Below are 14,973 nucleotides of genomic sequence, written 5' to 3'. Positions count from 1 at the left end.
TTGGTGTACAAAATGAAGCAGGACAAAAGCTAATAGAGTTTTGCCAAGAGAACATGCTGATCATAGCAAACACTCTTTTCCAACAGCACAAGAGGCGACTCTACACATGGACGTCACCAGATGGTCAATATCGAAATCAGATTGATTATGTCCTTTGCAGCCAAAGATGGAGAAGCTCCATACAGTCAGTAAAAACAAGACCTGGAGCTGACTGTGGCTCAGATCATGAGCTGCTTCTTGCAAAATTTCTGCTTAAATTGAAGAACGTCGGGAAAACCACTAAACCGTTCAGGTACGACCTAAATCATATCCCTGATGAATATACAGTGGAGGTGAGGAATAGATTTCAGGGATTAGACCTGATAGACAGAGTGCCTGAGGAACTATGGACGGAGGTCCGTAACATTGTTCAGGAGGCAGCAACGAAATCCATCCCAAAGAAAAAGAAATGCAAGAAAGCCAAGTGGCTGTCTGATGAGGCTTTACAAGTAGCTCACGAAAGAAGGGAAGCGAAAAGCAAGGGAGAAAGGGGAAGATATAGCCAACTGAATGCAGAGTTCCAGAGAATAGCAAGGAGAGACAAGAAGGCCTTCTTAAATGAACAATGCAAAGAAATCGAGGAAAACAACAGAATGGGAAAGACTAGAGATCTCTTCAAGAAAATTGGAGATCTCAAGGGAACGTTTTGTGCAAAGATGGGCATGATAAAGGACAAAGAAGGCAGGGACCTAACAGAAGCAGATGAGATTAAGAAGAGGTGCAAAGAATACACAGAAGAACTATACAGGAAAGATCTGAATGTCCCTGATAGCCATGATAGTGCGGTCACTGAAACTGAGCCGGACATCCTAGAGAGTGAAGTCAAGTGGGCCTTAGGAAGCATTAGTAACAACAAAGCTAGCGGAGATGACAGTATTCCAGCCGAGCTATTTAAAATCCTAAAAGATGATGCTGTTCAAGTGCTGCATTCAATATGCCAACAAATCTGGAACACTCAGCAGTGGCCACAAGACTGGAAAAGGTCAGTTTACATTCCAATTCCAAAGAAGGGCAATGCCAAAGAGTGTTCAAACTACCGCACCATTGCGCTCATTTCACATGCCAGCAAGGTGATGCTCAAAATCCTACAAGCTAGGCTTCAGCAGTATGCGAACCGAGAACTACCGGAAGTACAAGCTGGGTTTCGAAGAGGCAGAGGAACTAGAGATCAAATGGCCAACATTCGCTGCATCATGGAGAAAGCAAGAGAATTCCAGAAAAATGTCTATTTCTGCTTCATTGACTACGCTAAAGCCTTTGATTGTGTGGATCACAACAAACTGTGGCAAATTCTTAAAGTGATGGGAGTACCATACCACCTTACCTGTCTCCTGAGAAACCTGTACGAGGGTCAAGAAGCAACAGTCAGAACCAGGCATGGAACAACCGATTGGTTCAAAATTGGGAAAGGAGTACGACAAGGCTGCATATTGTCACCCTGCTTATTTAACTTATATGCAGAGTACATCATGAGAAATGCCGGGTTGGATGAATCAGAGGTCGGAATTAAGATTGCTGGGAGAATTATCAACAACCTCCGATATGCAGATGATACCACCCTAATGGCAGAAAGTGAAGAGGATCTAAAGAGCCTCTTGTTGAGGGTGAAAGATGAGAGTGCAAAAGCTGGTTTGAAACTCAACATTAAAAAAACTAAGATCATGGCATGTGGCCCCATCACTTCCTGGCATATAGAAGGGGAAGAAATGGAAGCAGTGACAGATTTTACTTTCTTGGGCTCCAAGATCACCGCAGACGGTGACTGTAGCCCAGAAATTAAGAGACGCTTGCTCCTTGGGAGGAAAGCTATGGCCAACCTAGACAGCATAGTAAGAAGCAGAGACATCACCTTGCCGACAAAGGTCCGTCTAATCAAAGCTATGGTTTTCCCAGTAGTAATGTATGGCTGTGAGAGCTGGACTATAAGGAAGGCTGAGCGCTGAAGAATTGATGCTTTCGAACTGTGGTGCTGGAGAAGACTCTTACGAGTCCCCTGGACTGCAAGGAGGTCAAATCAGTCCATCCTAAAGGAAATCAACTCTGAGTGCTCATTGGAAGGACAGATAATGAAGCTGAAGCTCCAATATTTTGGCCACCTAATGCGAAGAGAAAACTCCCTGGAAAAGACCCTGATGCTGGGAAAGACTGAAGGCAAAAGGAGAAGGGGACGGCAGAGGATGAGATGGCTAGATAGCATCACGGATGCAATGAATATTAACTTGAGCACACTCTGGGAGAGAGCGCAGGACAGGAAGGCCTGGCGTGCTATGGTCCATGGGGTCACGAAGAGTCGGACATGACTGAACGACTGAACAACAAAATGCACCCCATGGTTTCCCCTTTTCCTGCTCTGAAGCTCCCTGGCTGGATAGACAAATTTGCCTGTCTAGCCAAAAATGCAGGGTGGCTGGAGGACGGAGGCGAGGATCCCCGCCCCCACCCCACCCCTGCTCCAGCAACCCTGTATTGGACAGTTATCAGCGTCCAAGTTTGGAGGCTGATGACTCTCTCCATAGGATTGCTCCCTAAGGATACTTCCAGAATGACGGCTGTTAGGGCTACTAATCAGATGATGTTGTGCGGCTATTCCATCTTTTTTTTCCTCCCTAACAGATTTTCTGCAGTAAGAAAAAAGATGGAAGAAGCAGTGGGAAGACACAGGTAGTTTATGGGTGGAATATGATGTTATCTTGACCCCCTGTAAAATTCTGTGAATGAGGAAGGGCAATGGCATGCTAAAAGCCTAATCTGGAAGCACCCTAATAAATCTCTGTTCTAATACAAAACATGTTAAATTTTCATTGGAAAGTCAGGTTTCATTATACGTACAGGAATTTCTTGCTTTGTGGATGACCCCGAAAGCTTCGGCTATTGGACAATATAGAAATGTAAACAACAACAACAGATCACAATACCTGATGGATCATGTCTTCTAGTATAAACCTACCTATACACTGTGATCAGCATCTGAGGCTTTCCTCCGAATGTCTCCTCTGAGGGAACTTTGGAGGTTGGCAACATAGGAGAGGACCTTTATGGTGGTGGCCTCCTGAGTGTAGAATGATCTCTCCATTGAGGTCCACCTCGTGCCAACATTGTCATCTTTTTGGTGCCAGATTAAGACTTTCCTCTATTCCCAGACATTTGATGATATAGATGGGTTTCTTAACTTAGTTGTTTTATCAGGTCATAGTATTGTGTTGTTAATTGCTTTTAGCTTTTTTAGCTAAATTGTTTTGAATGTGTGTATGTTTTCATTTTGTTCTACTTTGTCTTAAGTCTTCTTCTTCTTCTTCTTCTTCTTCGAGAAAGGTGTTTAAGAAATAACAACAACAACAACAACAATAATAATAATGGATTTGATATACAGAACAACTAATGATGGGTTTCAGTGGCATCACTAATGCTTATGATGGCTAAAACTAAGTGATGAGAGTGCCTCTTCTTTAGTTTTCTCTTTAAAATGAGCAGCAAAAATGGTGCCTGGCAGACAGCAAAAGGCAAGAGAGGGAAAGACCAGAACAGGACGCTAAGTGAGCAGGATGAGAAGCTTGACAAGTTGTCAGTTTCACTTGAGCAGGATGAAAAGGAAGTGCACAGACAGCACAGGGCCTCACTCTTGATGTCTCTCAAGGCATGACAATCCCAGTTGATGTGCTTTGGTGTTTTGTGGTGTGTGTGCCGTTTTCCCTTTCAAGGAGGGAGAGGAGGCAAGGGGGGGGGGTCCGTTTGTTTTCTTAAGACTATTAAGACCTTCTAAGTACCACAGTCACCATCCTATGATTGAAAGTGACAAATGTAGGCAACCCTGTTTAAAGACTGCCACTTCGCATTAGCAGAAGTATCAGCTCAAATTTTACAATATTTCACTGCTCTGGTGTTGTTGCTGTTGTCGTTTTTTTCCCACCCTTCCTTCTTGCTAAATGCTGTTTTACACAAGGATGACTGAGTAGATATCAGGGAGACTTATCTCAGCCAGGAATCCCTCATTCCCTCCGCCCAATTAGCTACTGTCTTAAAAATGCCAAGCAAAACAGAAAGTGACAGCAGTGTGGCAGCAGGCACAAGGGCCAAATATCCAAACAGCTGAGCCAGAGCAGTGTCCAGGAACATGCTGCCCATCTAGAGAGTCGAACGTTAAAGATGTGCAGATGTGCATATTGACTTAGATCTGAGCAGGCTGCATTTTCAGCCAGGCCTCAGCCCTAGACGCCATTCTTGGCACCAGCAGGAGCGTAATGGAAGAGGAAACAAGACACGAGCACACAGCGGTTCAAGCTAGCCCAGTACCAACAGCTCTCTATGGCCCTCTTTCTAAGAAAACAGGAGGAGGTGAGCATCCAAAGTAGATCACAAAGAAGAGAAACGGGTTTTCAGGATGCAAGACTGAATATATTATAAGAAGCCTGATGCGTTGGACTTCCTATAATAAATTCAATCTTGCATCCTGAGAACCAGTTTCTCTTCTTTGTGATTCTGTTTCTAAGCCCTGCTGTTTGAGATGTATTAGCCCCAAATGCCAGAGGTTGAACCTGGGTGGCCTCTTATGCATAACCAAAAAAGAGGGCAAAAGAAGACATACATTTTGCATGTGCTAATCTATATGGAGAGGTGCAAAGGTAGACACTGTTACTGTAATTTAAGTAAAATTACAATACACCTCACCCTAGTGGGGAAGACTATGACCAGATGACCTGTGTGCTGTCCAGGTGCTAACTGCTGATGGGCATCTTCAAGGCCCTTGCCCACTCTCCCTTCTGATGGTTCTTTCTCTTTAAGCCAGAATTGGATGGGCCATCCCTTCAACTGTGAGATGCCTTCAAATATTTATTTCTGTATTTCTTAGAGCTGTATGTCATCTAACTGGCAAATGCTCTCAGGGCAGTTTACAATCTTAAAACCAAACAACGACAACAACAATGTAACAAAAACAATACAACAACAAAAGTATCAAAATAATACAATATTAAACTGTATTAACATTTTTAAAAATATTAAGAAAACATTGATGAATCAGCAGTAAAATTAATAATCCAGCAACAAATTAAAGATGAAATGTCTGCTTAAAGAGGAAAGTCTTAACCTGGTGTCTAAATGTATACAATAAAGATGCCAAGCGAATCTCCCTGGGAGGGGCATTCCACAGATGGGGGCTACTTCAGAGAAGGCTCTTTCCTTGGTAGCCACCCTTCACACCGTTGTGGGCACCCACAAAACAGCCTCAGGAAAACTGTCCTCTGACAGCTCCTCAAATAGAAGAATGTTCTCTGTAAAGTAGGACACATGGCCACCCTAATAATTCAGGACTCAAAGAGACTTGTCAGGCTTCCTCCCTTCAAATTAAAAAAAGAGAAAGAAATGGAAGCAGGAAGACCTTTGAAATCCATTGGGCATTTGGAGGTGGTTAAGGGGTGTTGTTGGTGGATTGACCTGGTCCCTTTTGATCCCTGCTCTTATCATGACTTTGCCATTGGGGGAGGCTGCTGTCCTCAACTGTGGCTGATTTTTTTTGTGCTTTCTTCTGAATCTTTTTTAACGCTTGTGGGTTTCTCCTGCTTGTGGGTTTCCTGTGGGCAGCTGGTTAGCCACAGTGTGAACAGAATGCTGGACTGGATGGACCCTTGGTCTGATCCAACATGGTTCTTCTTATGCTCTTAATACTGTAATGGTTGTGGGTCTGTAATGTGAACTGGGATTCTTTATAAAGGGGTATCAAAGTTTTCAATTTTTAAAACAAGCAAATAAACAACCCCAACACCTTTTAAGGAGTACATACGCTGTCCTGGAGCCACAACCACTTCCCCAAATGCTCTGCTGCATAACACAACAACAACAACAACACTAGCACATTGTAGAGAAAGCTGGCTACTAACCCTTTCCATCCTGACATATAAGCTTTCCCCCAGCAGTGAGTTTTTGACTGTGTGTGTGTGTACTTAAGCAAGCAAGGCTACAAGCCACCCACCCCACCTGTGTCCTGAACTTCAGAGGGCTGTACCACATGCTTTTTTCTGAATGTATAGGCCAAGTGTGAGGAACCTCTTTCAGCCAGAGGGGTGCTGTCAGTGGGGTCTGGGTTTCAGTCAGAACCAGTCAGAATTCTAAAGGAGCTATGCAAAAGCACCTTGGATAGCTCTTTTAGAGTTCTGACTGGTTCTGACTGAAACTCAGAGCGGATATGCTGCCCCACTGACATTGGAGCCACCAGCCTCCACTGGACAAATGCATGGAGGAGAAGGCTGTCATCGGCTACTAGTCCTGAGGGCTGTCTATTACCTCCAGTGTCAGAGGCACCATGCCTCCATATGCCAGTTTCTGGGGAATACAAGTGTGCATGAGTGCTAGTCTTGCACTCAAGTCCTGCTTGGGGGCTTCCGGTGGGCATCTGGTTGGCCACTGTGCAAACAGAATGCTGGACTAGAGAGGCCTTTGGTCTGATCCTGCATGGCTCTTCTGCAGATTATTTTTCTAGATGTAGAATAATGGCCCTACCTTTCTGTATTTCTGTATTCTGTATTATAGTAGAAATCGTTATCTTCTTGCATCATGTTGCACAGTAGAGAAAGGCAGATGCAGCGACTTCAAGATATTGGGGGGAGGTGGTTTCTCATTCTTAGGATTCCTTACATGATGAGTTATGTAGGCTAAGCACCTTGGATAGCTTCTTAAGAGTTCTGACTGAAGCCTGGAGTGGATTCACTGCCCCACTGACATCAGACCCACCAGCCTCCACTGGTAACACTTATTGTTACATTTGGCACACAGTCTTTTTTCCATGGAATGAAGAGACGCATAAAGCCATAAACCAGCTATTCATATGCCTCCAAGCAGTTATTGGCCAAGTCCAAACCTGCTTAGCTTCTGAGTCAGCACTGCGACCTTTGCCCCCAGGCCACCCTCTAGCTTTTTCTACCCTATAAGTAAAGAAACCCTAACTTGTGTTCTCTAAATTGGAAATACCAGCGGCCTTATTAATCACCACCCTTTGAAAATTGGCAGTATTGTTTATGCAACCTGGATGAAGGGAATGAAAGGAAGAAGTCAAGGTACACTGAGAAGCACTGCTTGGCTCATCTGATCTAGAAAACCCTTCCGTATTGTTCGGGGAGAGTAAGGAATTTTTGCTTTCAAAACAAAGCTGGATTTGAAATCTTTGATCTTTCCTTTGTAGTCATCGGTGTGCATAAAGAAAGGCCCAGATAAAGCCATGCCTGTAAAACAGGTTATTTATAAGCCAGCTTGAGTATCCATTAAATCTTAAAGGCTTTATTAAACTGACTTCTCAATGCTCACGGAAAAGTAGCTTTTCTTCTTTCTCACAGATCTTCCAGAGGGCCAGATGAACAAGTTGGCTGTGTGGCAAGTGGCATAAAGAGCAGCTGACATACATTTGCTAGCATCTGGGCAGGGCTTAGTCAGCTGTGTGCCTGATAGTATTTAAAAAAAAAATGGAAGAGAAATCAGAGAGATGCTCCTATGTAGTAATGACAACAAGAACAAAAAATCCCACCCAAAACACATTTGGGGCCAGAATCATTCATAGGTCAGTTTTTGTGTATATGATCTCTCCATGACAATGCAGGTGGAGATCTCTCCATGACCAGGGTAGCCAAATGTTTTCCTGCCCCAGTTCTTGAGTCTTCACAGCAGCCTAACATGTAGTAATAAACAAAGCAGCTAAAGCTTTCTTGGTGACCAAGATTGCTTCCTTTTCCCCCCTGGCCCTGCTCCTGTGCCTTTAATTTAAGCAGGTGAAGCTTTTCCCCACCACTGATGTACGTATCAGAAATGGCTACAAATGCTAGCAGAGAATGTGTCAATATGGTTCAAATATGTACAAGGACCCTGAATGGTTCAGTATTGCCCCCCATCCCCAAGTTCTTTGATTTGAGCCCACAGAAGCACACAAGACTAGAAAACTGCAGCCAAACAATTGGCTCATAAGTCGAACTGTGCAAAGGCCTTGGATGAGGCTAGTGATGCCATGGAATTTCTTAATTAGTTGTCTCATTGGTCAAAACTTATCTATTTGTAATGCTAACTTCTGTAGTGAGCTTGGATTGATGAATTATGAATTTGATAATTCAGAGTGGCACCTTGTGAATGGTTCTCTGTTGCTCAGCCAGCCTCTTGAGCTCTAGGTCTGTGGAGTAGGGATGTCATGGCAGTCCAAGAGGGGGATGGAATCTGGCAGACTCCCCACTGCTCAGCCTCCCAGACCCTGCTCGCTAAGCCGCCGCACAGTTACTGGGCCATTCGCCGCACAGTCTGCAAGTTCCTCGTGGCCACACGTCCCCTTGCCAAGCTGCCATTTTGTGGAAAAAATGGTGTCTTGGGGTTCTCTGCAGAATTAATGGTGTGTAAATGGCGTCCATAAAGGGGCTGTTTTCATAACATTACAGGCGTAAATGGTCCATGTATGCCTGTAATGTTGTGTAAATGGCCCCTTCATGGCCACCATTTATACATTACTTCCATGGAAAAAACTGAGCCACCATTTTTATGCAAAATGGCAGCTCATTAAGTGGCTGCTGGGCACTCCCTGGCCTGTCCAGTGGCTCATGCAGTGTGGTGAGCAGGGGTTGGTGGTGGCGGCAGTTTGGTGAACACCCAGTGGGGACAGATGGAAGTGAGTCTGTCCATCCTTACTGTGGAGTTCAGCTAAGTCCCCACATGCTGACTCTACCTCTGCCCTCTGCGGGCATCTCCAGCAGCTTTTCCCTGGCTGCCAGTACAGGTTGAGCATCATACAAGCAGATTAGACCCCTGGGGATGCCTGCTCCTCCCCAGAGGTCCCCAGCTACTGGGTGTAGGAGCTCTGAGGGCTACTACCGAAGATCTCCTCATCCTGTCCAAGTAGATTGTTCCTACCAAGTAAAGCGACAACGATGAGCTGGGGTTCTCAGCTCTAAAATGGGGATGTATGGAAATTTCATTTCAGTTTGTATATCATTGGAACTTGTCCCGTTCGCAATCCCAAACACAAATGCAAGTGGGAGTGCATTTTTTTTCTGGAAAAGTTTGCAAATTCCCAAACTTGTGAGGGCATTTGAAAAATTTGTATTTTGAAAAATGTGCACTTTAAAATAGGGGTTTAATAACAAACATACTTTCACACTTCATTCAATGGAGGGAAAGTGTGCACTTTTGAAAAACATGCACAGAAATGAGCACTTTTCCTGCTCGAAATGCACACTTTTCCTGTTTGAACTTAAAGAACCATTAATTGTTGTGAACTGCCCAGAGGGTTTCAGCTATTGTATGGTTAGGGATGTTGGAGAAATCCACAGTGGAACCGAATGAGTTTGGATTTTCATGAATCTGACCCACGGATTCTGCAGCAGACTGACTTTTCCCCTGTCTGGCGGATTCTGTTGATATGTACAACATTTTTCTAACTTTCCCAAATTTTGCACAAATTTCCTCATAGAAAAGTATGCAAAAAAAAAAAAAAACCTGGCCAAAAATGCGCATTTCCCCCATATGCTAAAGCATGAGAATGTGCATGTGCAGGGAATTTGTGCTTTTTCTCATGTGCAAATTTGCACAAATTCAGAAACAAAAGACCATCGATACATGGACAATGGAACGAAAAGCGCCCAACAATCCATGAAACACAGATGGGACAGATTCTATACAATCCGTACATCTCTATGGGCAGTATGGTAATGTAATAAACAAACAAACAAACACAAGTCACAAGTGAGGATGGGCACAAGATGAACTAAGCTTCAAAGTGGAATTTAAAGAATTTCAGTGAATGTGAGAATCCCTGGTTTTCCCATTCCTACTCTAAATGTAGAGCAAGAAAGATTCTGCCTAAAAAAGTAGGAGGGTTGGGCTCTAACGGTTTTACAAACAGGGAGTGTTTTACAGTAGTGCTTGATGGTAAGTGTGTGTGTGTGTGTGTGTGTGTGTAAAACACAGACTAGCCTTGTCATCTAAAAATTTGTGCAATCCACTTTTAAAGCCATTTACATTGGTGGCCTTCACCATATCTTGGTGGGAGCAAATTGTATAAACTTTAACTATCTGTTGTATGACAGAGTACTTCCTTTTGTCTGTCCTGAATCTCCCATCATTCAGCTTCATTGGATCAGTCCAGATTCTGCTACTATAAACTTCTAGTGGCTTTTCTTCCCCTCAACCCACTCACTCTCTTGATCTGTGACATGCTTCAGGGATGACCCACTATTGAATGAATAAAGTGGTTATTAATAAGTGGTTTGATTCGGTAATTCCCGACATTCTCATTTCCCTTCCTACCTCCACCAGATTTGTCCTCTTTAGTTCAAATCAGTTGAGCAATAACCTGAATGTAAAAGGACAATCTATCTAGTTTTAAAATATTATCTCATGCTAAATCTCATATGAAGAAAGGGTGGTATTAAGCCTAAGACCCTGGCAACAATTTTGTATAATAACTGAGCATGGCAAGGAGACAGTATTCCCTCAGTTATATTCCCCAGGCTAGCTGCCACAGACCCAGAACGCCCTCTGCTTCTCCTGTAACTTGGCCCAATGAGTTGTACTCCATTTGCTTGTTCTGGAGCAACAGTTCCTTAGCAAACACCATTCTCGGCATCCTGTTGCTATGTAATTGATCAGTCTGGTGCAGAAAGTTGTCTTGGCATAACAAAGCAGCATCTAAGTAGTAAATAAATAAATAAATAAATAAACAGCCACGTTCATTCCAACTCATATTAAAGCATGGGGAAATAAATCCGTGTTTCATATGAGGAAATGAATACATTCAGTGCTGGGGAAAAGAGGATGCAAATTATAGGAGAGCAATGCATTTTTAAAATGGAGAAATTTCCTAATACAAATATTGCTAGAGAGAGATCTGTTGTCATTGACTGGTTATTTCAGACCAATAGGTGTACTGAGGTGCTCTCCTCACCAATCTGGTTCCTTGCCATGTGCATAGGGATGTCGGAGGCATCCGGTTTGGGGCTCAAGCTCAGTGAGTTGTTGCCAGCTCGGGCCCCTGGACACCAGCTCGTGGACCCCCCCAGCTTGCCCAGCTCGGCACACACTGAGTCAGGCAAGCTCGTGGTTCTGCTCTTGTCTGCAAGCCAGCATTTTATGCAAAATGGTGGGTAAGCCTTTTATGGAAATCGCTATTTTGAGCAAAATGGTGGTTGTAAATAGTGTGATTTATGCAATATTGCAGGTGTAAATTACATAATTAGACCAACCTACATTAGACCATTTATGCTTACAATATTATGTAAATTATGGTATTTATGGCTGCCATTTTGTGCAAAATGGTGATTTATGTAAAAAAAAATTTTTTGCTTAAAATGGTGGCTTGCAGGAAAATGGGATGCTACAACCTTCTCACTGAGTGCCCACAGACCATCCAGTGGTTTGCCCCATGAACCTGCCATGGTTGGGCAAGCAGTGGGGGCCCAGTGAGGGGTGTGTGAGGTGGGTATGGGGGAGTTCACCCATCCCTACATGTGCATCTTTCATCTTTGCCCAGTCACCCTTCCTTTGTCAGATTCTTCATTATATCCTCTCCTCCTCACATGCTTTTTCTTTCCTGTTTCCAACCCTTCCTTCTTTTCCATGGCCATCCAATTTTGTAACTCTTCCTTTCCTAGGCTCCTCCTGCTTCAAATCTTTCAGGTGTAGACACTTATGCCTGCACTGCTCCCTGCTCTAGAATCAGAGCAGCCAGATATAGGGATGGTGGAGAATTTCTCCACGAATCTCCGGGAGGCCGAATGCCAACGCATTTGGCCCCCTGAAATTGGTGGTGAAATTCTCTGCCCCCCGCCCCCCCGGGATGGGACTTACCTCCTTCGAATGTCCCTCTCAGCGGCGGGTCCCGGCGGCATTTCGGCAGCGTTTCGGTGGGGGCAGGGGCGGCGGCCGGTCTTCCGACCGGCTGCCGCTGCCGCCATTACAAAGTAAATTAAACCAAAAACCAAAAACACGTGATAGGCTACATAGCCTATCATGGCTAGATTTTCAAAGTCAGCCGTGATAGGCTACGTAAATCTTTACGTAGCCTATCACGGGTGACTTTGGAAAAAAAAAAAAGCGTGTATGCAAATGGCAAATAACGTTGCCCTTATTTTCGCCATAGTCTACATAAATCTTTACGTAGACTACCCCTGCCCAAATAAGGAACGCAAATGGCGGCACCCATGGGCGCCGCCACTTGCGTATGCGCTTTTTTTTTTTTTCAAAGTCACCCGTGATAGGCGACGTAAACATTTACGTAGCCTATCACGGCTGACTTTGAAAATCTAGCCGTGATAGGCTACGTAAATCGTTATGTAGCCTATCACGTGTTTTTTTTTTTAAATTTACTTTTTTTATTTCGCGGCCGGGGAGACGGGGCGCTCCCCCCCGGCCTGAATTTCGGCCGGGAGGGGCGGGGCGCCTCCCCCCCGCCAAGAACTTTGGGGGGAGAACCGAAGCACCTCCCCCCCACCGCGAAACAAGCTGCGGGACCAGGTAAGGGACTTTCGTCCATCCTTAGCCGGATCACTGATGGCCTAGTCCCTTTGTGACAAAATTTTATAAATGCTTTGCCAATCACTTATACTGGGCAACTGTGGACCACAATGCACAAAGCACTTCCTGCTTCATTTAGCCTTTCCACTCTGTTGTTTTACAGAGTTGCTTTTCTAAAGGCTACTTATAAATAAGAACTGGAATAAAAGGTAGAACTCCAAAACACATGAAAGAATGTGGAACGTCAACATCTAAACTGTTGTATTGACATGTATTGACTCCCTCTGCACTCTTAGGTTCCTCACCATAACATTTCTGCCCACGGGCCCCACCTCCATCTTGTGAGAAGCAGGTCCCACCTCCATAACATTTCTGGCCATGGACCTGCTGGTGAGAAGCAGGTCCCACTAGGGATGTACAAAACTCACTTACCTTTTTACGGAATCTTTCACGGTGGGGGGGGAGGTGCTCCATCCCTCCCCCCGGAATTCTTGATGGGGGGGAGGCGATCCAGTCCTCCCCCCCTGGAATTCTCGACAGCCGGCGGTTCTGGTGGCGGCGGCGGCTGGTCTCCTGGCCGGCCGTGGCCGGGTTGCTGCTGCCGCCATTGCCGTTCTGGCTTGCAGCTGTGATAGGGTACGTAAGAATTTATGTAGCCTATCATGGCTGGGTTAAAAAAAAAGCCCAGCGTACGCAAATGGCAGCGGCTACAGCGGCCGCTATTTGTGTGCCCTATTTTTGGCTGATTTATCTTACGTAAATATTTACGTAAGATAAAAAGGTGAAAAAAAGGGGAATGCAAATAGCCTAGTGGGCGCTTACTGGAATCCATGGTGGAATTCTCTGCCATCCCTAGGTCCCACCTCCATAACATTTCTGCCCATGGACCTGCTGGTGAGAAGCAGGTCCCACCTCCATAACATTTCTGCCCATGGACCTGCTGGTGAGAAGCAGGTCCCACCTCCAGCTACACCCCAGATTGCCAGCCATTTTCTTTGTCTCCTCAAACTCAGGGGGGAGCTATTGAGACCTGAGCTGGTCTCATAGCTCTGCCCTGGGTTCTGTTTTTTGGTCATGCCACATTGAGTTGGAATATTGGGAGGAAAATCAACAGATTTTAATGATAATAATACACATTGATACTGACATTCATTATTCTTCTGCATCTACAGCAAAATTATATTTTTGCTACATCCTTGAGCTATTGTTGCCAAGGTATCGAAGAATCTTTTCATTACTTGTGGATATAAAATGAATCTTCAGTTAAGTAAGTACCCTCAAAGGAGTTTTTATCAGAAACTAGGTTTAAAAGGAAGTTACAGCAGCAAAACAATGCACTTGAAAGTTCAGAAGAGTCAGATATAGTTACCAACTCTACCTCTACTCTTTATGCATTCTCTTATGCATTTGCATTATGATACTGTATAATAAAGGTAGCCAATCCTATTTCTTCCACACTGATCTCATCCCTATAACGCACAAAGAGATCGGGTTAAAAAAAAAAAACACCAACAGCTTCTACTATGTGTCATTCTTGTCTTTTGTTGCTTGCAACCCATGCATTATTATTCTCTTGAACTTTTAAAGCTTAAGCTCTCATACCTTGGATATAGTAAAAGCCCATCCCTTTATTTGCAACCATGAAAAGCCAAACATTTTCAATGGAGTGTCTCTGTCAGTCCTTCAGGAGAAAGATCTGTATATAAACAAACTGGTCTTTCTCAAGGAGAGCTGTGAATCTTTGCAGAGGAAGTGCACTAAAGAAAGCAACATGTCAGAAAAATCAAAAATGCAAGACAAAGTACAGCTGAGAAGACTGTCTCCATGGGGAAAACTCAGAAGAACAAGCCAGAAGAAAGATCTGGGTTTGGAGTTTTACAACTCAACGATGTGGAGTCAATCCAGAGCAAGCTTGGCACATACTGGTGGTTGCCATTCTTTCCCATAATGCCCCAGAACATTGCAACATCCAAGGCATTCTGGAAAATGAAAAGGAGGGCTGCCAGAAGTATGTGCCGCACTCAGCTCATGCTGCCACCAGAGTGAGGAAAGCTTTTCCCACTTCCCAAGTAATATGAAAAGGATACCAACAGATTCCTCAATGGGAATTCTATTTGGACCTCTGTGCATTCATTTCAGAATAAAAACAAATTGAATTAATGGTCTCCATTTGGTTCCATTCCAATTTATTCCAAAATATATGTACATCCTTAAGTGGGAACTACTTGAAAATAAATGGACTGAGTTCCTTTGAGGTCAGTAGGACTTTACTTCTGATTACACATACGTAAGACTAGGTTACACTCCAATTTCCTTGGACAAAGGACAGGATACAAATGGAACAAACAAAGCACTGGGAAAACATGGCAAAACTAGGTCAAAAGATTAATACATACCATTTACAGAGCTGTGCACAAATGGCCTCTCAAAATTTTCCAGCCTATTTGTGGGCAGAGAAATTGG

This window comes from Heloderma suspectum, chromosome 1 (assembly GCF_057233095.1).
Source record: "Heloderma suspectum isolate Gila_16-S chromosome 1, 16-S_ref, whole genome shotgun sequence".
Taxonomy (NCBI): Eukaryota; Metazoa; Chordata; class Lepidosauria; order Squamata; family Helodermatidae; genus Heloderma; species Heloderma suspectum.
Note: the sequence above shows the minus strand (reverse complement) of the source record.